We start from the raw sequence: 24,711 nt of genomic DNA on the forward strand, positions 1-24,711 counted from the left end.
CGGTGAGTCAGCAGACCGGGACAGAAGCAGAAGGAGACCGTGGGAGCGACTGAGAGCCAAAGCGACTTATCCAGAGCCAGGAGAGACATACACCTAGGACATCAGAGGGACGGCGCCCAGACGAACGTCCAAGAACCGCTTCCCCGCTTCAACCCGAGGCCACTGCCGCCTCACCCCAGCCCGCGGCTGCGGCCTGCCCGCGGTCGCTTGCGGACGTTGTCGCCTCGCTCCAGCCCACTGCTGCAGCCTGTCTCCTGCCATCCGCAGCCGCCCTGCTCTCACCCATGGCCGCGGCAAGTCCAGTGCCGTCGGCGGCCACCACTGTCCCGCTCTGGTCCGCTGCAAGGGCTGGGCAGTTGCTCGCCGCGGATTCCCCATCGCAGCTGTTAGCTGCACAGGTGGCCTGCCAATCGCTACCCCGCATCGCTGCCGCTTGCCCCAGTCCGGGGGCTGCGGCCCATCCGTTCAAGGACTTCTCTGGGGCCTGTGGTGCTCCGGTGTCACCGGAGCGTCGTAACGCTCGAAGACTACGTCAACTCCTCAGCAGCTGGGCCCAGCGGCTGCTACGCCGAAGAACCACCGTCCAGAGCGCCGAGGGACGTCAGGATGGCTAAGTTGACTATATAGTTAAGGACCCGTAGTCGGCCATACCGCGGCCCTATAGTGACCGGCTTTCGCCGGATGTAGTCGTGTTCTACTCTGTTCGTGTTTGCTTGTATTGAGCCCCTGCGAGGGCAACTCTTGTTACCCCTTTGGTTGGTCAGGCTACGACTGAGGACAGTTACCTCTAGGCCTATAAACGTTATTACTAAAAGCACTTAACTGTCTCGCGCCTCGTCACTGCGTCCTGTGTACCTGCTAGTACCACATGGGGACATTGTATTTTGGCCATATACCCAAAGTTAAGTTAACAGGGAACATAAGGAATAAAAAACAGTTATGTCGTTAACCTGTCTAGGTGATTATTACAACTAACAACCTCAGCTCCTCACACACTACTTTGATCCGAAGGTCGGATTAAAATCATCAATGCAAGTCAAATGTGTCAGGGAAAAAAATCGTACTGCACTTGGATGACGTCCGAGTACTGTTCGATTTTCACGGACTGTCAGGATGGAGAAGGTGGAGAAATTTAAAAAAGAAAAATTTTCCACGTTTGAGAAAATCGGATGACTCAGATCAAACTCTGATCAGAATCAGTTTTTTCTTCTCGTACATGGAAAAATCGGACTTGTGAATGAGGCCTAAAAGAGGTGCAGAAAATATATTGAGTGGGATGAGATTTATGGTAAATACAACTGAACTGTATATATTGTATAAAAATAATTTCCCATTAATTGTATACACTAATGTGTTCTTAATTTAGAACTAGTTTAATTATTTCTTTAATCCAGTATATTGTTGTCATGTGTTAACCATGACAGAGAGGAGCCAGAATACCACAGTATCTGATTTCTCCTACTCCTGCTCTGATTAAGAAGCACTTCACCTTCATATTAAACCATGCAAGCTTCTTTTAGCAGTGCAGCGGTTAATATGCTCAGTTGAGAGCTCCTGGAAGATTTCCTGCATTATGGCTCTCAGCTGTGCACTGTTAGCCACTCCTATCTCTTCTATAATCTGGGCCCTGGCTAGCACTCATTGTCAGAGTTAGGTTATGCTGCAATGCTGGAGGTTGTTGGTGGTTATTAGAGTGGGCGGTTGGTGGATTAATCTGTGACTGTTGCTAGGTTTTGAATGTGTGGTAATTCCTTTTCTTCTCCTACTTTAGTTTAACTCCATCCTTCACTCCCTGGTGCATTCCTCTGTTGTATGTGTGAATATATTTGTATGTTTGGTATTTTTAGTTTCACTTGTTCGTATTACCTTGTTAGTCTGGTTTGTGTATTACTGTACACTACTACTCCCCTCTTTCCTGGGTGGGGGAAGGGTACAGACTGAGGACAAATTCAGGAGCTAAGGCAAGGTACGTGGCCCCGACATCTTCACTATCAGAAGTAACCCAGGGAACAGGGTGAGCTAGGGCGCCCCTAGCATTAGGGACAGGGAAGGAACCCCTGGTCCCGGGACACCTGATATCAGAGTCGTGACAATTATTTTATTAAAAAAAATATGGTTCCTACTGATTTCATGAGGTTTGGAATTACATTTTTCTGATGTCTGTCTTTCTGCAGCCACCGCTAAACTATGCTTGTTGAGGACATATCCAACATTGATTAACACGTGATTCTAATTTAATGGGTATTTTAAGATGTAACTAAACATATGTCAGTAAGTTATGTCCTATAAATTCACAAGCAATTGCCACAAAAGCCTGGAAATTTACTGTAAAAGATGTGCAGGTTAGTTGCACAGTCTGTGTATGTGAACTTAAAAGGGAAGTCTGCTGTTTATTTTTTCTTTATGTAAATTTGCAATGTAAAATACTGAACTATGAGCCACAGTGTGTAAATATTGCAGCTGGGTTAAAAATGGGCATACGGTACCCTCTTACTACAAATAGAAGGGCCGCCGCCCATACAATGTAGCCACCATAAATTGTAGCCAAGGCTTTACCCTATGTGTAAGGGGGTGGAATGATACTATTTCTTTGCTCTGCCTCCCTAAGGCTGTGTGCCCACGTTGTGATTTTTAAGCGTTTACACAGCGGCAAGGCCGCCACGGAAACGCTTAAAAAACGTTAGTTAAAACGCATCCCATGCTATCCTATGGGATTCCACAGTTGCTGTGCCAATGCTGCGGATTTTTCTGCTGCGGAATCGCATTGCGGAAAAATCCCCAGTGTGTCCATTAATTTTGCAGAAACGCGGCAATTCCGCCACCATATGATTGCATTGAAACGCTCACTTTACGCATGTGGCCATGCCCACCATGCGTAAAGTGAGCGTTTCATGTCTGGTTGGTACCCAGGGTCTGGAGGAGAGGAGACTGTCCTCCAGGCCCTGGGTACCATATTCCTGTTAAAAATAGAGTTAAAATAAAAATATAGGGATATACTTACCCTCTGTCGGCCCCCAGATTCCTCAGCGGCGCTGCCGGCAAGTTCCGTTCCCAGGCGTGCTTCGCGCCAAAATGACCTTTGTGATGTCATGGTCACGTGACTGCTACATCATCAGTGGTCATTCTCGCAATGTATCTCTGGGAACGGAACTTGCCGGCAGCGCCGCTGAGATCGGGGGCCGCCGCGAGGTGAGTATATCCATATTTTTTTTAATTATTTTTAACATTCTATCTTTTACTATTGATGCTGCCTACATCAATAGTAAAAAGTTGGTCACACTTGTCAAGCATAGTGCTTCAAATCGCTTGCAAAAGCGCTTGAATTCCGCAAGCTAAAAACGCTTGTGTTTTGCGGGAAAACGCATGTGAATTCCACATGCATTTTACCCCCGGCGGGAAGTTGCGGAATGCTGCGGACAATTCTGCAGCATTTCTGCAACGTGGACACATAGCCTAAGTGTTCTTAATGTTTTATTTATGGTAATCGGTGGTACTGCTACATGTTGTCATGTATTACCACCCAGAATCAATGGTATTGCCACACTGTTGTATGTGTTACCATTTGCTGTAAATATGTTGTGTTCCATTGTATAGTGCTATGTTTTAAATAGGGAAAGTATAGTGCACCCTTTGGACACTAGAGGGGGCACTTAGTTTATAGAGCTTTTAGCAAGATGGGGTTAAGTGTAGGTGTGGCTGCTGGGAGTTAAGGCTAAGTGAAAAAGAAGTTCATTCGGACGGGGCCAGGGTGCCTTAAGTGTCCACATGGACTATAGGCCCAGGACGGCTCAGCAGCGGCGCAGCGTTATTCAGTGGAAGTCCCAGGTACTCACAGCTACTGGACATCAGTCAGTCAATATGTGGCGACTCATCGCTTGGGCGGTGCTCTTAGGGAGGGAGTCGGACGGAGTGAGGAACAGAAGGATTCTGTAGCTTCACAGGGAGCAGTACAGATGGGTCAGATGCTTTTCCAGAGGCAGTTAAACCAGGTGGCGGATGATTTTGAGTCTTGGGTGAAACAGGCAGAAGGAATTGTCATCATGGCAAGGTTAGGCCAGGAAGAAGCTGGGAATCAGTGTATGAAGATCTGGTCCAGAAACGTGCTGTATCGAAGTATCAGCAAAGCAGGGAAAGCTGAGGAAACAAGTAAAGACAGATGTGTTATCAAAGATGCGCCAACTGTGGATATATTGTGTGAAGTTGTAAGTAAAGAAATCGTTCAAGTTACTATGGACTGTGCCTTGGTTAATGGGAGTCGCCTCGGAGAGGGGCCATTGCCATCTGGAAAGTGCCCAGGGGGACCCGAACCTGGAGATGCAGGTACGCCGAACAGTGGATTGTATTTTTCTGTGAGGGAAGGCCTGGACACTAATACTTTAGTGTCTCTGGCCACGACTATAGTCCTGGTCAATCCTTACATATGCAGATCATACAGTTTCTGCAGAGACTTTCTGTATAATGTACAGATATTGTAACAAAATGGAGGTGGACCGTGTATGGACTTAAGCAGGGGATGAACTATAGCTGTAGTCACTGACCAGGACAGCTGGGGGGGGGGGGAGGCAAAACCTGCGACAGGGAGATAGAGACTTGTGCATGAAAGAACTACACAAGCCCCTTTATCTGTGTCCCACGCTGATCAATTCAGGACAGGAAGCTGGTGAGGACCTGAAAAGGCCCAATCTAGCTGTAGTAGGAACTCCCAATGTCACATGCTATCAAGGAATTGAAGGAGTTGGGGAATCAATACTTTTTACTAAGTACTGAACTACTCATGAATATAGGTCTAGCAGATCTGTGGAGAGTGTGTGTGGAGCAGAGCTGTGTGTGCGTATATGTATGCAGCAGAGCTGTGTGAGTGGGGGGCATGTATGCAGCAGAGCTGTGTATGTCTGCAGCAGAGCTGTGTGTGTATGTTTGCAGCAGAGCTGTATGAGTTGTGGGCATGTATGCAGCAGAGCTGTGTGTGTGCAGTAGTGCTGTTAGTGTGTGAATTTATGCAGCAGAGCTGTTTGAGTGTGTGTATGTATGCAGTACTGCTGTGTGTGTGCATGTGTGCAGCAGAGCTGTGTGACTGTGCATATGTATGCAATAGAGCTAGGTGTGTGCAGCAGGGCTGTGTAAAGGTCCCGTTACATTTAGCGATGCACCAGCGATCCCGACAACGATACGACCCGGTCAGGATCGCTGGTGCATCGCTAAATGGTCGCTAGTGAGCTGCCAAACAGGCAGATCTCACCAGCGATGCAGCGATGCTCGATGGTCGTTACTTACCTGTCAGACAGGTAATGATGACCGCGGCAGCGATGATGACGTCTTCCGCCTGCGTCCATGCGTCACTCGTCGGCGCCAGCGGGACTCCAGCGAGAAGAAAACGGCCCAGGTAAAAATGGAAAGCATACCCATAACAAGGAAACACCTCAATTGCACAAAAATGTAGTGATACATAAAGATCAAATTTTATTAATAATCATACAAGGATACATACATGACGAAACACATATAAAAACAATTAAAGTTGCATATAATATATGCAAAGAAACCCAACACAGTGCCACACCTTAACCTCTTCACTACCAAGGGTGGTTTGCACGTTAACTCCCGGGCCAATTTTTACAATTCTGACCACTGTCCCTTTGTGAGGTAATAACTCAGGAACGCTTCCATGGATCCCGGTGATTCTGACATTGTTTTCTCGTGACATATTGTACTTCATGTTATTGGTAAAATTTAACTCAAATAACTTGCGTTTATTTGTGAAAAAAACAGAAATTTGGTGAAAATTTTGAAAATTTTGCAATTTTCCAACTTTTAATTTTTATGCTCTTAAATCAGAGATACGGCACACAAAAAAACTTAATAAGTAACATTTCACACATATTTACTTTACATCAGCACAATTTTGGAACCAAAATTTTTTTTTGTTAGGAAGTTATAAGGGTTAAAAGTTGACCAGCGATTTCTCATTTTTGCAACACCATTTTATTTTTACGGACCACATCACATTTGAAGCCACTTTGCGGGGTCTATGTGATACAAAATACCCAAAAGTGACACCATTCTAAAAACTGCACCCCTTAAGGTGCTCAAAACCACATTCAGGAAGTTTATTAACCATTCAAGTGCTTCACAGGAATTTTTTGAATATTTAAAAAAAAAAAATGAACATTTAACTTTTTTTCACAAAAAAAATACTTCACGTTCAATTTTTTTTATTTTACCAAGAGTAACAGGAGAAATTGGACTGCAAAAGTTATTGTGCAATTTGTCCTGAGTACGCTGATACCTGATATGTGGGGGGAACCACTGTTTCTGTGCATGGCAGAGCTCAGAAGGGAAGGAGCGCCTTTTGACTTTTTCAATGCAAAATTGGCTTGAATTCAGATCGGACGCCATGTCACAATTGGAGAGCCCCTGATGTACCTAAACAGTGGAAACCCCCCACAAGTGACACCATTTTGGAAACTAGACCCCCCAAGGAACTTATCTAGATGTGTGGTGAGAACTTTGAACCCCCAAGGGCTTCACAGAAGTTTATAATGTACAGCCGTACAATTAAAAAATCATATTTTTTCCACAAAAATGATCTTTTCACCCTCAATTCTTATTTTTCCAAGGGTAACAGACCCTAAAAGTTATTGTGCAATTTGTCCTGAGTACGCTGATACCCCATATGCGGGTGTAAATGACTATTTGGGCGCATGGCAGAGCACGGAAGGGAAGCAGCGCCATTTGACGTTTTTGGCTGGAATTGAGATCGGACACCATGTCGCGTTTGGAAAGCCCCTGATGTACCAAAACAGCTGAAACCCCCCATTTTGGAAACTAGATCCCCCCAAGGAACTTATCTAGATGTGTGGTGAGCACTTTGAACCCCCCAGTGCTTCACAGAAGTTTATAACGCCCAGGAGTGAAAATAAAAAAATCGTATTTTTTCCACAAACATGATCATTTTGTCCCCAATTTTTTTATTTTCCCAAAGGTACCAGGAGAAATTGGACCCCAAAAGTTGTCCAATTTGTCCTGAGTACACTGATACCTCATATGTGGGAGAAAACTACTGTATGGGCACACGTCAGGGCTCGGAAGGGAAGTAGTGACATTTTGGAATGCAGACTTTGATGGAATGGTCTGCGGGTGTCATGTTGCCTTTGGAGAGCCCGGGCGTGAAAATAAAAAAATCTTATTTTTTTCCACAAAAATGATATTTTTGCCCCCAATTTTTTATTTTCCTAAGGGCAACAGGAGAAATTGGACCCCAAATGTTGTTTTGAAATTTGTCCTGAGTAAGCTGATACCCCATATATGGGGTAAAACACTGTTTGGGCGCATGGCAGAGCTTGGAAGGGAAGGAGCACCATTTGACTTTTTCAACGCAGAATTGGCTGGAATTGAGATCAGATGCCATGTTGCATTTGGAGAGCACTTGATGTGCCCAAACAGTGGAAACCCCCCAATTCTAACTCCAACCCTAACCCCAACACACCCCTAACCCTAATCTCAGCCCTAGCCCTAACCCTAACCCGAAAATGGAAATAAATAAATTTTTTTTATTTTATTATTTTTCCCTAACTAAGGGGGTGATAACGGGGGGGTTGATTTACTATTTATGGCGGGTTTTTATGTTTGGCAGCTGTCATAGGCTAAAAGACGCTTTTTAATGTAAAAATAGTTTTTGCATCACCACATATTGAGAGCTATAATTTTTCCTTATTTTGACCCACCGAGTCATGTGAGGTCTTATTTTTTGTGGGACGAGTTGACGTTTTTATTGGTACCATTTTCGGGCACGTGACATCTTTTGATCGCTTTTTATTCCGATTTTTGGGACGCAGAATGAACAAAAACCAGCGTTTCATGAATTTCTTTTGGGGGGTGCGTTTACACGGTTCTGCGTGCGGTAAAATTGATAAAGCTGTTTTATTCTTCGGGTCAGTACGGTTACAGCGATACCTCATTTATGTCTTTTTTTTATGTTTTAGAGCTTTTATGCAATGAAAACAATTTTATATAAAAAATAATTATTTTTGCATCACTTTATTCTGTGAGCTATAACTTTTTTATTTTTTCACTGATGATGCTGTGTGGTGGCTCGTTTTTTGCGGGACAAGATGACGTTTTCAGCGGTACCTTGGATATTTATATGCGTCTTTTTGATCGTGCGTTGTTGCACTTTTTGTTCGGCAGTATGATAATAAATCATTATTTTTTGCTTCGTTTTTTATTTTTATTTTTTAAGGGGTTTGCTAAAGGGGTTAACTAATGGGACAGTTTTATAAGGCGGGTCGTTACGGTCGTGGCGATACCAAATATGTGTACTTTTATTGTTTTTTTTTTTATATCCAAAAAATGAATTTATTATTAGGGAATATTTTGTTTTTTTTAAATTTATTTAGCGATTTTTTTTAAATTATTTTTACACTTTTTTTTTTTTTAACTTTATTAGGTTGTCCCAGGGGGGACATCACTGTCCTGTGACAGATCGCTGATCTGTCACATCACAGATCACTGTGACAGATCAGCGATCTGTCACAGGCATTGAAGAAGGCTTCCTCGTGAATGCGCTTTGCAGGCACTGAGGAAGCCAGCTCCCTGCAGGCCCCCGAAGGTCCCCATCATCATCTTGGATTCGGGCACCTGCAGGAATGGAGCCCCCCGCAGCAGCGCTGCACATTGCGCTGCTGTGGGGGGCTCAGGGAAACACGGAGGGAGCCCCCTCCCTCCTGATGCTTCCCTTTAACCCCCGGTACAACGCGATCGCGTTCACGGTGTGCAAGGGGTTAACGTGTCGGGGGCGGTCCGTGACCACCCCTGACACATTGTGACAGATGTCAGCTGTGATAATCAGCTGACACCAAGCCGCAATCAGCGGCGCTCACCACGTGGGCGCCGCTGATCGCTATGACGTAATATTCCATCCATGGGACTTAGGTCCCAGGTCACATGGATGGAATATTATGTCCATTATAGGAAAGGGGTTAATATAAAGGCTGTGGCAAACCACAGAAGGTTCTCACAAAAGGCGCTATGTGGAGAAAAAGGCTGGCTTAAATATATACAACTTCACAATAAATATGTGACATAACACATTTCAAGTTGACATGGATCACATATATGCACAAAATCAATACATACAGTTAGGTCCATATATATTTGGACAGAGACAACATTTTTCTAATTTTGGTTCTAGACATTACCACAATGAATTTTAAACAAAACAATTCAGAAGCAGTTGAAGTTCAGACTTTCAGCTTTCATTTGAGGGTATCCACATTAAAATTAGATGAAGGGTTTAGGAGTTTCAGCTCCTTAACATGTGCCACCCTGTTTTTAAAGGGACCAAATGTAATTGGACAATTGACTCCAAGGCTATTTCATGGACAGGTGTGGGCAATCCCTTCCTTATGTCATTCTCAATTAAGCAGCTAAAAGGCCTGGAGTTGATTTGGGGTGTGGTGCTTGCATTTGGAAGGTTTTGCTGTGAAGGAAACTTGCGGTCAAAGGAGCTCTCCATGCAGTTGAAACAAGCCATCCTTAAGCTGCAAAATCAGAAAAAAACCCATCCGAGAAATTACTACAACATTAGGAGTGGCAAAATCTACAGTTTGGTACATCCTGAGAAAGAAAGAAAGCACTGGTGAACTCATCAATGCAAAAGACCTGGGCGCCCATGGAAGACAACATTGGTGGTTGATTGCAGAATAGTGTACATGGTGAAGAGAAACCCCTTCACAACAGCCAACCAAGTGAACAACACTCTCCAGGAGGTAGGCGTATCAATATCCAAATCTACCATAAATAGAAGACTGCATGAAAGTAAATAGAGAGGGTTCACTGCACGGTGCAAGCCACACATAAGCATCAAGAATAAAAAGGCTAGACTGGACTTTGCTAAAAAACATCTAAAAAAGCCAGCACAGTTCTGGAAGAGCATTCTTTGAACAGATGAAACCAAGATCAACCTCTACCAGAATGATGGAAAGAGAAAAGTATGGCGAAGGCGTGGTACAGCTCATGATCCAAAGCATACCACATCATCTGTGTAACACGGTGGATGCAGTGTGATGGCTTGGGCATGCATGGCTGCCAGTGGCACTGGGTCACTAGTGTTTATTGATGATGTGACACAGGACAGAAGCAGCCGAATGAATTCTGAGGTATTCAGATTCATACTGTGTGCTCAGATCCAGCCAAATGCAGCCAAACTGATTGGTCATCTTTTCATACTACAGATGGACAATGACCCAAAACATAAAGCCAAAGCAACCCAGGAGTTTATTAAAGCAAAGAAGTGGAATATTCTTGAATGGCCAAGTCAGTCACCTGATCTCACCCCAATTGAGCATACATTTCACATGTTAAAGACTAAACTTCAGACAGAAAGGCCCACAAACAAACAGCAACTGAAAACCACCGCAGTGAAGACCTGGCAGAGCATCAAAAAGGAGGAAACACAGCATCTGGTGATGTCCATGAGTTCAAGACTTCAGGGAGTCATTGCCAACAAAGTGTTTTCAACCAAGTACTAGAAATGAACATTTTATTTACAATTATTTAATCTGTCCAATTACTTTTGGTCCCTTTAAAAGCAGGGTGGCACATGTTAAGGTGCTGAAACTCCTAAACCCTTCATCCAATTTTAATGTGGATAACCTCAAATGAAAGCTGAAAGTCTGAACTTCAACTGCATCTGAATTGTTTTGTTTAAAATACATTGTGGTAATGTCTAGAACCAAAATTAGAAAAATGTTGTCTCTGCCCAAATATATATGGACCTAACTGTATGCAAGAAGATGTGTACAACCAGAAAAATAACTGGCTTAAATATATATACAACTTCACGATAAATATGTGAAGTAACACACTTCAAGTTAACAAGGATCACATATATGCACAAAATCAATACATATGCAAAAAGATGTATACAACCAGAAAAAAGTGTGCATACAATACCAAAGGAGAGGCGTCCAACAGCATTCGTAATGGGCAGAAAGGAAACAGTTTCTCTGATAATAAACTGATTTTTTCTTGCAAAGGGAATAAAGGAAGATTATTATTCAATTATTGAAATGTGTTATGTCACATATTTATTGTGAAGTTGTATATATTTAAGCCAGCCTTTTTCTCCACAGAGCGCCTTTTGTGAGAACCTTGTGTGGTTTGCCACAGCCTTTATATTAAGTTTTGGCACTGTGTTGGGTTTCTTTGCATATATTATATGCAATTTTAATTGTTTTTATATGTGTTTTGGTTTTGTCATGCATGTATCCTTGTATGATTATTAATAAAATTTGATCTTTATATATCACTACATTTTTGTGCAATTGAGGTGTTCCCTTGTTATGGGTATGACCTCTGCTTACCATTTTTACATATTGTCTTTTACATACCCTGGTGAACCCTCTTGTTCCTCAATATAAACTCATGGTGTGTTAGTGGTGCCCTCCATTTTTTCTAAGAAAACAGCCCAGGACGTTCTCGCGCGATCAGCGATATCCAGCGGGGGGGCCGGTCAGAGGTAAGTGTCACATGTAGCGAGATCGCTAGCAATATCGCTGCTGCGTCACAAAATCGGTGACGCTTTAGTGATGTCGCTAGCGATATTGCTATGTGTAAAAGGCCCTTAAGAGGTGGGTATGTATGCAGTAGAGCAGTGTGAGTGGTTGGTGTGTATGCAGCAGAGCTGTGTGAGTGGTACTGTTGTGTGAGTGATGTGTATGTATGCAGCAGAGCTGTGTGAGTGGTGGGAATGTACAGTGGGGAAAAATAGTATTTAGTCAGCCACCAATTGTGCAAGTTCTCCCAATTAAGAAGATGAGAGAGGCCTGTAATTGACATCATAGGTAGACGACAACTATGAGAGTCAAGAGTCAAAATGAGAAAACAAATCCAGAAAATCACCTTGTCTGATTTGGCAAGATTTATTTTGCAAATTATGATGGAAAATAAGTATTTGATCACCTAAAAACATGCAAGATTTCTGGCTCTCACAGACCTTTAACTTCTAGTTTAAGAGGCTCCTCTATCCTCCACTCATTACCTGTAGTAATGGCACCTGTTTCAACTTATCAGTATAAAAGACACCTGTCCACAACCGCAAACAGTCACACTCCAAACTCCACTATAGTGAAGACCAAAGAGCTGTCGAATGACACCAGAAACAAAATTGTAACCCTGCACCAGGCTGGGAAGACTGAATCTGCAATAGACAAGCAGCTTGGTGTGATGAAATCAACTGTGGGAGCAATAGTAAGAAATTGTAAGACATACAAGACCACTGATAATCTCCCTCTATCTGGGGTCCATGTAAGATCTCACCCCGTGGGGCCAAAATGATCACAAGAATGGTGGGCAAAAATCCCAGAACCACACGGGGGGAACCTAGTGAATGACCTGCATAGAGCTGGGACCACCATAACAAAGGCTACCATCAGTAGCACACTACGCCACCAGGGAGTCAGATCATGCAGTCCCAGACGTGTCCCCCTGCTTCCGCCAGTACATGTCCGGGCCTGTCTGAAGTTTGCTAGAGAGCATTTTGATTATCCAGAAGAGTATTGCGCAAATGTCATATGGTCTGATGAAACCAAAGTAGAACTGTATGGTAGAAGCAAAACTTGTCATGTTTGGAGAAGGCAGAATGCTGAGTTGCATCCAAATAACACCATACCTACTGTGAAGCATTGAGGTGGCAACATCATGCTTTGGGGCTGGTTTCTCTCCAAAGGGACCAGGGCGACTGATCCGTGTACATGAAAGAATGAGTGGGGCCATGTATCATGAGATTTTGAGTGCAAACCTCCTTCCATCAGCAAGGGAATCGAAGATGAAGCGTGGATGGGTCTTTCAGCATGATGATTTCAAGCACACCTCCAGGGCAATGAATGAGTGGCTATGTAAGAAGGATATAAAGGTCCTGGCGTGGCCTAGCCAGTCTCCAGCTTTCAACCCTATACAAAACGTTTGGAGGGATTTGAAAGTCTGTGTGGCCCAGCGACAGGCCCAAAGCATCACTGCTCTAGAGGAGATCTGCATGCAGGAATGGGGAAACATACCACTAACAGTGTGTGCCAACCTTGTGAAGACTTACATAAAACGTTTGACCTCTGTCATTGTCAACAAAGGATATATAACAAAATATTGAGATGAACTTTTGTTAATGACCAAATTCTTATTTTCCACCATAGTTTGCAAAATAAATCTTGCCAAATCAGACAAGGTGATTTTCTGGATTTGTTTTCTCATTTTGACTCTCATAGTTGTGGTCTACCTATGATGTCAACTACAGACCTCTCTCATTTTTTGGGGAGATCTTGCACAATTGGTGGCTGACTTTCTCCACTGTATCTAGCAGAGCTGTGTGAATGGTAGGTAGGTGTGTATGCAACAGAACTGTATGTGTACAGGTTCCATAGAGATATGTGAATGTGTGGATATAACCAGCAGTGCTATACAGAGGTGACCAAAAGTTTAGCATTTTTCTTAAAAGTGTGATTACTTCTGATTGCTGTGATCCCTTTTTCCTGGTGATGAATTGAAAGTGAATGAAGTTCTTTTCATGCAGAATCTTAATTTTAGCCAAAATGCTTTAGAATATAGGTATGGTCATTTAATTAAAGAAAACTGACTACCAAAAGTTTATCATCTACTATTTATTGCTCACAACATAGAGTAACTCATTGTTTACAATGCCATTACTCAGCATTTTGTAGCATAACCTCTGGTTTTAATTACTGCACCACACCGACAGGGCATGGAAGCCATTAGGGTATTCAAGACATCCTGAGGGATCTTGCTCCATTTCGTTTGCAAATCTGCAAACAATTCATCTTTGATGCTATGGGTACGGATCCCAACTCATCACCTTAACTCATCCCCAAAGTGCTTTATCAAGTTTACATCAGGTGACTGGCTTTGCCATTGCACAAGGCAAACATTTTTCTTTGCTAACCAATTTTTGACTAAATTTAATGTGTGGTTAGGATCATTGTCTTGCTGGAATTTCCAGCCCATCTACTTTGGTTTTACCATGTAGCAGAATTACATTCTCCAGTATATCCTTGTACAAGGTAGCATTCATATTTCCATCAATTCTATGCAGAGGTCCAATGGTAGATGCAGAAAAGCAGCCCCAAACCATGACATTGCCACCACCATGTTTCACTGTAGGTGTTTAGTACCTCACATCGTTACATTTTCCAATTGGGTGGTATATATGGTGCTTGTCATCACTACTAAACAGAACTTGTATTCATCCAACCACAAAACTTTAGACCAATCTGTGTCTTTTCATTGGCTATGTTCTTTGGCAAACTCAAGTTGGACCTTCTGGTTCTATGCAGAGATGAAAGGCTTCTTGACTGGAATTCTTGAATTCAACCCTACTGCTCTTAGCCGTCGCCCCACAGTTTGGTGACTCACTTTGACCCATAATCTTCGCTTATTTTGTGCGAAATCTGTACAGCCCTATTATGGACATCAGATTCTGACTTATTCTTAATAATGTGATGAACTTTAGAGGACAGTTTCCGTGGCCGTCCACTTCTAAGTTTGTCAGCTGTTCCATTACCTTCTTTTTCTATTACACGTAACACTTGACTCTGAGAGCAGTTGAATTCTATAGCTCCTCTTTTTGGCTTTTGCCTGACTTCACTCTCAGAATAATAAGCTTCCTGACATCTGGTGATCAATTTGACTTTGTCTATGCCATGTTTTAAGTAAAAAACACACAAACAAACAAAAACATTTAGGCAAAATTCGACTACTCATGACAAAATAGACGAAATATTTGGCCCAGCAAATGTTGAAAACTAACACAAAGGGATTTAGGCTAATTTCAAACTTGCTTTTTTTTGCAGCGCGTTTTTCTCGCAAAAAAAACGCATTGAAAAAACGCATACAAATGCTGCGTTTTTTTCAAGCATTTTTATGAGCATGCATGAAAAAAACGCAGCTTTTATGCGTTTGTATGCGTTTTTACCGCGTTTGCGTTTTTTTCCAACATTAGGTGGCCCCTCACACTAACCCAAACCATGACTTTACTAACCCTAACCCTAACCCTGACCCTGACCCTAACCCTAACCCTTAACCAAACCATACTAACCCTGACCCTGACCCTAACCCTAACCCTTAACCAAACCATACTAACCCTAACCCTAAACCCTAGCTAACCTAACCCTAGCCCTAAACCCCCTTAACTAACCCTAACTCTAACCCAAACCCCTAAATTCCATTGTCCAACTAATGGTAAAAAAAAAACCCGCATACATAAGCATGCCAATGCGCACATATGCGCACCCATAGACTTATAATGGGTGTCTTGCTGTAAAAAAAACGCATTGCGTGCGCATGCATTTTTTTGAGGCAAGTCGGACGCCCAAAAAATGCAACAGGATGCATTTTGTGCGCCCGAGCGCATACCGCAAAAAAACGCATGCGTGGAAAAACGCATACAAACGCATGTGTATGCGCACATAAGCGCATCCCATGCAAAGTATAGGGAAAAAAAACGCATGCGTTTTTTAGCGCTAAAATACCGCGAAAAAAACCACAAGTGTGAAACCAGCCTAAACAATGTCAAACACAGTTTTCATCCTTATAGTTGACAACTATTTGCTTCCGGTTTACTAAAATCACCAGGAAAATGGCATCACAACAACCATAATTTAAAAAAAACAAAAAACTTTTGGTTGCCACTGTACGTGTACATATACAGATTGGGCAGCAGCGAGTGTGTACATCTACTGTGCTGTGTTATATTTTCTTGCGACTCCATCCTAACAATGGCTTACTGTCAACTATTACTTTCCGATTGTTAGAGCCCCAAAATTTGCGATGTTGACTGCTCCCTACATTTATTTTTGTTACGAGCAAAGATTTAATAGCTTAAAATATAACATGTTTTTCTATTTTATGATATCTAAACCTTGGGGGCTTCATATAGTGAGGTTGATCCTATAGTCCAAAAATACATTACAGTGTATGCCTTTCCTGATCTGTGCTGCACTAGCTAGTGACAGGATGGGATGATACATGGGATTTTAACGGGCGCCCATTCAAAAGTCTGCCGTGGGGCCCTGGCACCACTAATTACACCTGTCACGCTCGCGCCTTGGCTGAATGGCGCGAGCCGGGGGGTTGTGGCCCCACTGTGCCACAAACCAGACTACCCTGGAAGGGGCGTAACTACGGCAGCTTCCTTGGTCTTCACTGGAGCCTCTGATGGTGAGGTCAGGCTTGTGCGGCAGGTAGCTGCCGGGTGCCACTTCAGGGTGGTGTCTGGCTGTGGCTGCTGATCCCACTCGGGAACAGGACACCTTGACAGAGGCTATAGACAGGCAGGCAGGTAGACATGACAGGCACGGCTTGGAGACACAGGACAGGCAGGCACGGCTTGGAGACACAGGACAGGCGGGCACGGCTTGGAGACACAGGACAGGCGGGCACGGCTTGGAGACACAGGACAGATTGGCGTGGTATGAGAAGGAGCAGGTAGGGACCTGTTCACACAGCAGGTGTAGGCAGGAGGGAGTGGTGTATGCTGGAACAGGATCTGGACCTGTTCACACAGGAGGTACAAGTATATAGGCAGGAAGGAATGGAATATGAAGGAACAGGTTTGGGCCTGTTCACACAGGAGGTGCAGGCAGGCAGAGGCGCAGGAGTGCGGGGCAGGCAGAGGCGCAGGAGTGCGGGGCAGGCAGAGGCGCTAGGGAGCCGTGCAGACAGAGCTGCGAGAGTGCAGATGCACAGATAAAGAGGACACAAGGAAAGATACGGAAGGGAAGGAACCACAAATAAGGAGACTGACAGACAGAGAACAAGAGGCATAGCACATGGAGCTCAGGGCTGGCAACAGACAGATTTCACAGCATGGCTTGAAGCAGAAAGTAAGTTGGTGTGCGGGGGATGGGAGGCCATGAAGTGATGCCAGCAGGGTTGTTACAGTACCCCGCCCTTTACAGCCCCTCTTCCTCAAGCCTGCCCGAATGACCAGAAAAAGGAGTATGGGACCACACACAGTCCAGGTTGACACGACATCCTTCAGGTAGGGTGGAATAAGTGTGCCATCAGGAATCCCAGAGTGCCAAGCTTCTTGGTGCCTGATGGAGTCATCTTCCAGCACAGAGGGTATAAGAACTTGGATTTCTTCCTCCTGGGTAGCAGAAAGCAGGGACCTGGAAGCCTCAGACTTGACCCCTACCTCAGCCGGCCAGCTGGAAACAGAAGAGACCTTTACTGAGTCCAACTTCAGCCCGATATCCCAAGAAAATTGGACCTCCTCCTTAGTATCTTCATTAGCCGGCCAACTAGAAGCTGAGGGTACCCACACTGGATCCATCCTTCGCCCGTTATCAGAAGAGAACTGGACCTGTTCCTCTGGGTTGGTAAAAAGCAGACGTACAAGAGCTTCTGCTCCAACTTCTTCGTCCACCTGCCACATGGAATCTGAAGGCATCCGTACAGGATCCATCTTCTGCCCATGGCCTAAAGAAAAATTTTCACGCAACAGGGATACTTCTGAGAACTGGTCACAGGAGGTGTGTGGAGAAGGCGCCACTGCTTCCTTTTCTTTAGTGACATCAGCACACCATAACCCAATAGCCAGCAGAACAGATGGGGAAGGTAACACTGTAGCCTGACCTTGTAACATTGGAACTAGATACCTTTGGAGACTAGGTAGCTCCAAGTGCGGCACCACGCTGGGTCTTCGGACCGGAACGGGCAGTAGAGTATCCGGCTCAGAAGGACCGATGGGCAAACTGGTCAGTAAGTGTAAAATAAACTTCTCCAAATACAATGCTCCGATTTGGAGCTGTAGTTGTCCCTTCGACACTCGACTGTTCATAAGTAGGGAATGACCATCACCAAACACCGTCACCGGATTCTGGAGCTGTGGAACAGGAACCCTACACAGACTCCGTCTGGCTTGCAGCTTTAACATATCTGCAGGGCCGAAGCTCCCACAAGGCACGCGAACAGCCACCGATCTTAGTGAGGAGGAGGGACTCTAACCAAGGGCAGCCTCTCCCACTGACCCAAGGTTTTGGAGCTTGCGCTCCTTCGGACAGAAGGCGTCCGGGTGCTCCACACAACCGCAGCAATACTGTATGCCCATCTTACGACTGGTTTCAGGCTGCTGCTTTGCCAGCCCACTCTTAACAGTCTTCTTGGGTTCAACTCGAGTAGCTGCTTTAACAGGTGGAGGAACTAGAGGGTTTCGGACGGCGGTTGCGGTCTGACGAGGCGGTTTCCTCACTGGTTTCGCCCGTCTGGCGTGCCTCTCAGATCTGGATAGGGAAGACTTGGCAGACGTAGCTGGACTGGGTACTTCAAAGGCTTTACGGAAGGCCTCGAAGTCCGAGATGATAGGATCCCCTGCTTCCCAGAGGGGAGTGATCCAAATCAAAGCATCTCCTGCTAAGTAAGACATTATATATCCCACTTTGACCCAATCAGAGGGAAAACAGGCTGAATTCCACTCAATGTACCGCAGGCACTGCTCCAGGAACCCTTGGCACTCCTTAGGATCTCCATAGAACCTTGGAGGATCTTCAGGGTCAATCCTCTCATAAGCCAGGAGCTGGTTGTAGATGGCATTGGAGACAATGATGGGTTCAGAAGTCTCAACAATCGGAACCACACAGGGCGGAACAAATTCTTCCAAATGCTCATACTGGCAGAGAGAAAGTTCCTCATGCTCTGCAAGCAGAAGGACATGGGACTCAGCGGGGACCATGGCCTGTGCAAACTGTCACGCTCGCGCCTTGGCTGAATGGCGCGAGCCGGGGGGTTGTGGCCCCACTGTGCCACAAACCAGACTACCCTGGAAGGGGCGTAACTACGGCAGCTTCCTTGGTCTTCACTGGAGCCTCTGATGGTGAGGTCAGGCTTGTGCGGCAGGTAGCTGCCGGGTGCCACTCCAGGGTGGTGTCTGGCTGTGGCTGCTGATCCCACTCGGGAACAGGACACCTTGACAGAGGCTATAGACAGGCAGGCAGGTAGACACGATGGGCACGGCATGGAGACACAGGACAGGCGGGCACGGCTTGGAGACACAGGACAGGCGGGCACGGCTTGGAGACACAGGACAGGCGGGCACGGCAAGGAGCAGGTAGGGACCTGTTCACACAGCAGGTGTAGGCAGGAGGGAGTGGTGTATGCTGGAACAGGATCTGGACCTGTTCACACAAGAGGTACAAGTATGGATATAGGCAGGAAGGAATGGAATATGAAGGAACAGGTTTGGGCCTGTTCACACAGGAGGTGCAGGTAGGCAGAGCCGCAGGAGTGCGGGGCAGGCAGAGCCGCAGGAGTGCGGGGCAGGCAGAGCCGCGAGAGTGCAGATGCACAGATAAAGAGGACACAAGGAAAGATACGGAAGGGAAGGAACCACAAATAAGGAGACTGACAGACAGAGGTAAGACTGAGTTCAGACAGAGGCACAGGGACAAAGACACAAGGACCAGGATATTCTGCCTCCTGGCAGGCGGACAGAGTACAGACAAGGTACAGGGAACAAGACTTAAGGGCCAGGATATTCAGCCTCCTGGCAGGCAGACAGGGTACAAAGCAAGACTAGAATAATCCTCCAGAGAAGGAGACACACAGAACAGGGCCTGGCTAGCTCAGCAGCAAGATACTAACTGAGTATAGACATTGCACAGGCAATGTTTCAGTGGGAGTGGCGAAACTAAATAGTCAAGGGCTCCAGGTGATTGGTTCTTATGCAGTCTGGGTGCACCTGGGTAATCTGTCCCTGACCAGAGAGTTCAGGCGCTGCCCCCCTATACACACAGTCAGGAAACATGGAGAGCAAGCAGGAGAACAAGAGGCATAGCACATGGAGCTCAGGGCTGGCAACAGACAGATTTCACAGCATGGCTTGAAGCAGAAAGTAAGTTGGTGTGCGGGGGATGGGAGGCCATGAAGTGATGCCAGCAGGGTTGTTACAACACCTCTGGACCGGAGCAACATTGCAATGTTTTATTTTTATATGCTGCAGGAATATGACCTATCCATGTATGTGAGTCACAACACTTTGCACTGCTATTTAATCTTTCTCTTTCTTCCTTTCTCTTTCTTTCGATATTTAAATTATTACTACTTTTATTACAAACGTTTTATCAAGAGCTACTGGAGAAATGCAATAACTTAGTAGAACCATATGAATGTGTTGATGTGACTCATGGTTGGACAGCTCGGATGTTGCATTAAAGATGTCAGGCCTCAGTAAACAGCAGCGAGAAGACATCGGTGTCACTGGCGTTTTCGGCTGACGGCCCTGTAACATTTAAGGGAAAGTATGATTCACTTAGTGCCAAAAATAGATTCAGATTTCATTTGATTCTTCTTTTTGGCTCACACGCCCGGCTGCCTTGGATGGCTTCTGGTAGGTTCTGCTAAGGACAGCACCAAGTTCCAGTACCATTAATATGGCGATAAATGTTATATATAAACAATAAATGTTCAACCCTGTGGAATAAATGGTGCTTTAAAGGGAAATTATAACACTGCGCTACAAATTTCAGGGAAGTTCCTGTCCCCTGAGAAAATTTTATTGTATCTTATAGATTTTGATATGCTGAACACGAATATGTGCTCCAAAGTCTGTATCACGTAAGGTTTTTAAGAAACAACAGTTTATAGTCTACATTATGGTCATTATTAGAGTTGAGCGACTTTTGGTTTTTTAGGGTCGCGTTTCGTTTCGTGAAACCCGACTTTTCCAAAAGTCGGGTCGAGCAAGATCGTCCGATTATAGGGAAAAGTCGGGGTCGTCCCGAAACACGAAACCCAATGTAAGTCATTGGGGAATAAAAGTCGGCAGTGAGAGGAGGACAGGAAACACACCAACAGTGCCCATTTGAATGCCAAAAGCATCAATTCTTCTTACTTAAGCTTGTCAACCTTAATTAACTTCATAATACAAGTTACGCACTGAAAAATGGGGGTTATTTGGCTACAGACTGTGGGGGGGAGGGCTGGCTCCAGGTTTTCATGTGCCCTGGGCGAAAGAGCGCCCCTTTAACACATACCACAACTCATCATGCTCCGATACGGCAGAGAAATAGCGGTATAGTACAATGAAAAATACCTCACTTTTTACATCTCATGACGAGGCCCATCTATTTCTCCATACAGAATCATTGGTCCCATATAATGTTTGAAACAGTATATGATGAGCTCCACATAATGCTACAGTATATGTTGGTCCCCATGGATGAAGCTCTACTGTCTTATGGGCCCAAATAATGCTCCAAACATAATGGGCCCCATTTCTAATGCTCTAGTGTATAATGGGCCCTGTAAATGTTGCTCCAGTGTCTGATGTCCACCTTTGGAATGTTCCAGTGTATGGTGGGCCCCATCTATCATTCTCAGACGGTGTTAGGCCCAGTATGGATTGCACAAAGGTTAGAAAGGGTACCGTATCCCCGGATAACATGTATGGATAGCGTACACATTCAAAATATATGTCTCAGGAGGCAGGCTCAGACGGTGTTAGGCCCAGTATGGATTGCACAAAGGTTAGAAAGGGTACCGTATCCCCAGATAACATGTATGGATAGCGTACACATTCAAAATATATGTCTCAGGAGGCAGGCTCAGACGGTGTTAGGCCCAGTATGGATTGCACGTGATTGCACAAAGGTTAGAAAGGGTACCGTATCCCCAGATAACATGTATGGATAGCGTACACATTCAAAATATATGTCTCAGGAGGCAGGCTCAGATGGTGTTAGGCCCAGTATGGATTGCACAAAGGTTAGAAAGGGTACCGTATCCCCAGATAACATGTATGGATAGCGTACACATTCAAAATATATGTCTCAGGAGGCAGGCTCAGATGGTGTTAGGCCCAGTATGGATTGCACGTGATTGCACAAAGGTTAGAAAGGGTACCGTATCCCCAGATAACATGTATGGATAGCGTACACATTCAAAATATATGTCTATACATCAGGAGGCAGGCTCAGACGGTGTCAGGCACAGTATGGATTTGACGGCCCAGATTACACAGCGGAGGAGCAGGGAGAGGTAAAGATTGCAAATGCTGGGGCCCTGCCCAAGCAAGGGGGGCCCACTCGTGGGCGTCGGTACTGGCACTGGGCCCCTCATAGTACAGCGGTGTGTCTGACGGCGGGTGTGCACCACCACCGTCAGAGACACTTGATTGCACTATGAGGGACCCTGTGCCAGTGCCCGCGCCCAAGAGTCGGCCTACCCACCTGTCCAGGGCAATGGCACGCGCACGGTGTCGTGCGCTAGGTGGTGACCCCGGCCATGGGGGGGGGAGGCAGCACAGTTAGGGAGTTTTAGAAAGTGGCATATGTTGATGTTGGACATTCAGCTGATGCAAAAGGCGAAATAGGTGAAGTACCAGGAAGAGGTGGACCAAAGCAAGCCATTTTTCTGTCACCCTATGTGTCATCAGGGGAAGGTGGGACAAAATCCTTGGAAACCCATGCGTGGTTCATTTTAATGAAGGTTAGATCATCCACATTTTGGGTTGACAGACGGGTCCTTTTTTCTGTCAGGATTGATCCAGCTGCACTGAAGACTCTTTCCGATAGCACACTTGCAGCTGGGCAAGCGAGCTCCTGTAAGGCATATTGGGCCAATTCAGGCCAGGTGTCCAGTTTAGCGGCCCAATAGTCAAAGGGGAATGACCTGTGTGGGAGAACATCGATATGGGAGGAAAAGTAGTTTGTAACCATAGTTGACAACTGCTGTCTCCTGTCACTTTCCATCGATGCAGTATTACCTGTTGTGTGAGCGGTATCTGAAAAATCAGTCCACAACATTGTCATGAAACCCCTGTCTCCAACGCCACTTCTGCTGTGTGCACCACGAACACCTCTGCCAAGCTGCCCCCGGCCCGTACGGCTCGTGTGAGAACCATCACCGCTGCTGTGTGCTGGGAATGCCTCAAGCAACCGATTTACCAGAGTTGCTTGTTTATTAGCCAATATTAGGTCAAGGTTCTCCTGTGGCATGATGTTTTGTAATTTGCCTTTATAGCGTGGATCCAGGATGCTGGCCAACCAGTAGTCGTCATCGTTCATCATTTTGGCAATGCGGGGGTCCCTTTTTAGGATCCGCAAGGCATAATCTGACATGTGGGCCAATGTTCCCGGTGTCAATGATGCACTGCGAGTGCTGGGTGGAAGAGCACTTTCTGGCAAATCCACATCCCTCCAGTCACGCACAAACCCTGTACCAGACCTTGCCACGCCAACATTTTCACTTGCCCCACGAGATGCATCCTCCTCCCCTAAGTAATCATCCCCATCATCATCCTCCTCCTCTTCTTCCTCCACCTCGTCCAGGAGAGGTCCCTGAGCAGACAATGGCTGAATGTCATCAAGGATTCCCTCCTCCTCTTCCTCCTCATCAACATTGGCTGCAGACGCCTGCTCCTTAAGGTGCGTCAAAGTTTGCATGAGCAGACGCATAAGTGGGATGCTCATGCTTAGGATGGCGTCGTCTGCGCTTACCAGCCGTGTGCATTCCTCAAAACACTGAAGGACTTTACAAAGGTCTTTCAGCTTCGACCACTGCACACCTGTCAACTCCATGTCTGCTCTCAAAGTGCCTGGCCGTGTATCCTCCCACAAATGCATTATGGCCTGCCTCTGCTCGCACAGCCGCTCCACCATGTGCAGGGTGGAGTTCCACCTTGTTGCAATGTCGATAATGAGGCGGTGGTTGGGAAGGTGGAGCAATCGCTGCAGCTTCTGCATACGAACGGAGTGTACAGGTGACCGGCGGATGTGCGCGCACAGTCTTCGCACCTTCTGGAGCAGGGCTGTTAACTCCGGATAATTTTTGAGGAAGCACTGCACCACCAGGTTCAAGGTGTGAGCCAAGCAAGGTATGTGGCTGAGTTTTGAAAGGGCTATGGCTGCCACAAAATTACGGCCGTTATCACTAACTACCTTGCCTGCCTCAAGATGTACACTGCCCAGCCATGACTCAGTTTGTCGCTTCAAGTACTCGGCCAGCACCTCGGCGGTGTGTCTGTCGCCCAAACACATCATCTGCAACACAGCCTGCTGACGCTTTCCACTAGCTGCTCGATAGGGGGACACATCGTGTGCAACAGTGGCAGCTGCAGATGGAGTGCTCGTACGACTGCGCTCTGTGGACGAGCTTTCGCTTCTGGAGGAGGAGGAGGAGGAGGAGGAGGAGGAGGAGGGTCGAACGCCTACAGCCAACTGTTTCCTATACCGTGGGCTAGGCAGCACTGTCCCACCACCACTGTCCCCTGTGGACCCTGCATCCACCACATTAACCCAGTGGGCAGTGATGGACACGTAACGGCCCTGGCCATGCCGACTGGACCATGCATCGGTTGTGAGGTGCACCTTTCCGCTCACTGACTGCTTGAGTGCATGGACAATGCGGTCTTTCACATGATGGTGGAGGGCTGGGATGGCTTTGCGAGAGAAGAAGTGGTGACTGGGTAGGTCATAGCGTGGTACTGCATAGGCCATGAGTTCGCGGAAAGCTGTGCTTTCCACCAACCGAAAGGGCATCATCTCAAACGAGATTAGTTTGGCAATGTGGGCGTTCAAACCCAGTGTACGCGGATGAGAGACTGAGTACTTTCTTGACCTACTCATAGTGTCTGGGAGGGTGAGCTGGACTAGAGAGCTGCATATGGTGGAAGTAGCGGTGGACAGGGCGGACTGAGAGAGGGTTGAT

General features: G+C 45.9%; 2 long non-coding RNA genes across 2 annotated transcripts in view; one reads left to right on the top strand and one right to left on the bottom strand.

Annotated features, from left to right (window-relative positions):
* The window catches only part of LOC141053182 (uncharacterized), a 139,302-nt gene that overhangs the window by 18,727 nt on the left and 95,864 nt on the right, over window positions 1–24,711 (bottom strand). The window lies entirely within an intron of this gene.
* The window catches only part of LOC141053181 (uncharacterized), a 175,475-nt gene continuing 169,861 nt past the window's right edge, over window positions 19,098–24,711 (top strand). Inside the window, exon 1 of the long non-coding RNA XR_012220978.1 lies at window positions 19,098–19,897. This is a non-coding gene — a long non-coding RNA (uncharacterized lncRNA). The remainder of the gene's footprint in view (window positions 19,898–24,711) is intronic.

The sequence above is a fragment of the Dendrobates tinctorius genome, unplaced genomic scaffold, assembly GCF_039654945.1.
Source record: "Dendrobates tinctorius isolate UK_male_01 unplaced genomic scaffold, ASM3965494v1 ptg000165l, whole genome shotgun sequence".
NCBI classification, from domain to species: Eukaryota; Metazoa; Chordata; class Amphibia; order Anura; family Dendrobatidae; genus Dendrobates; species Dendrobates tinctorius.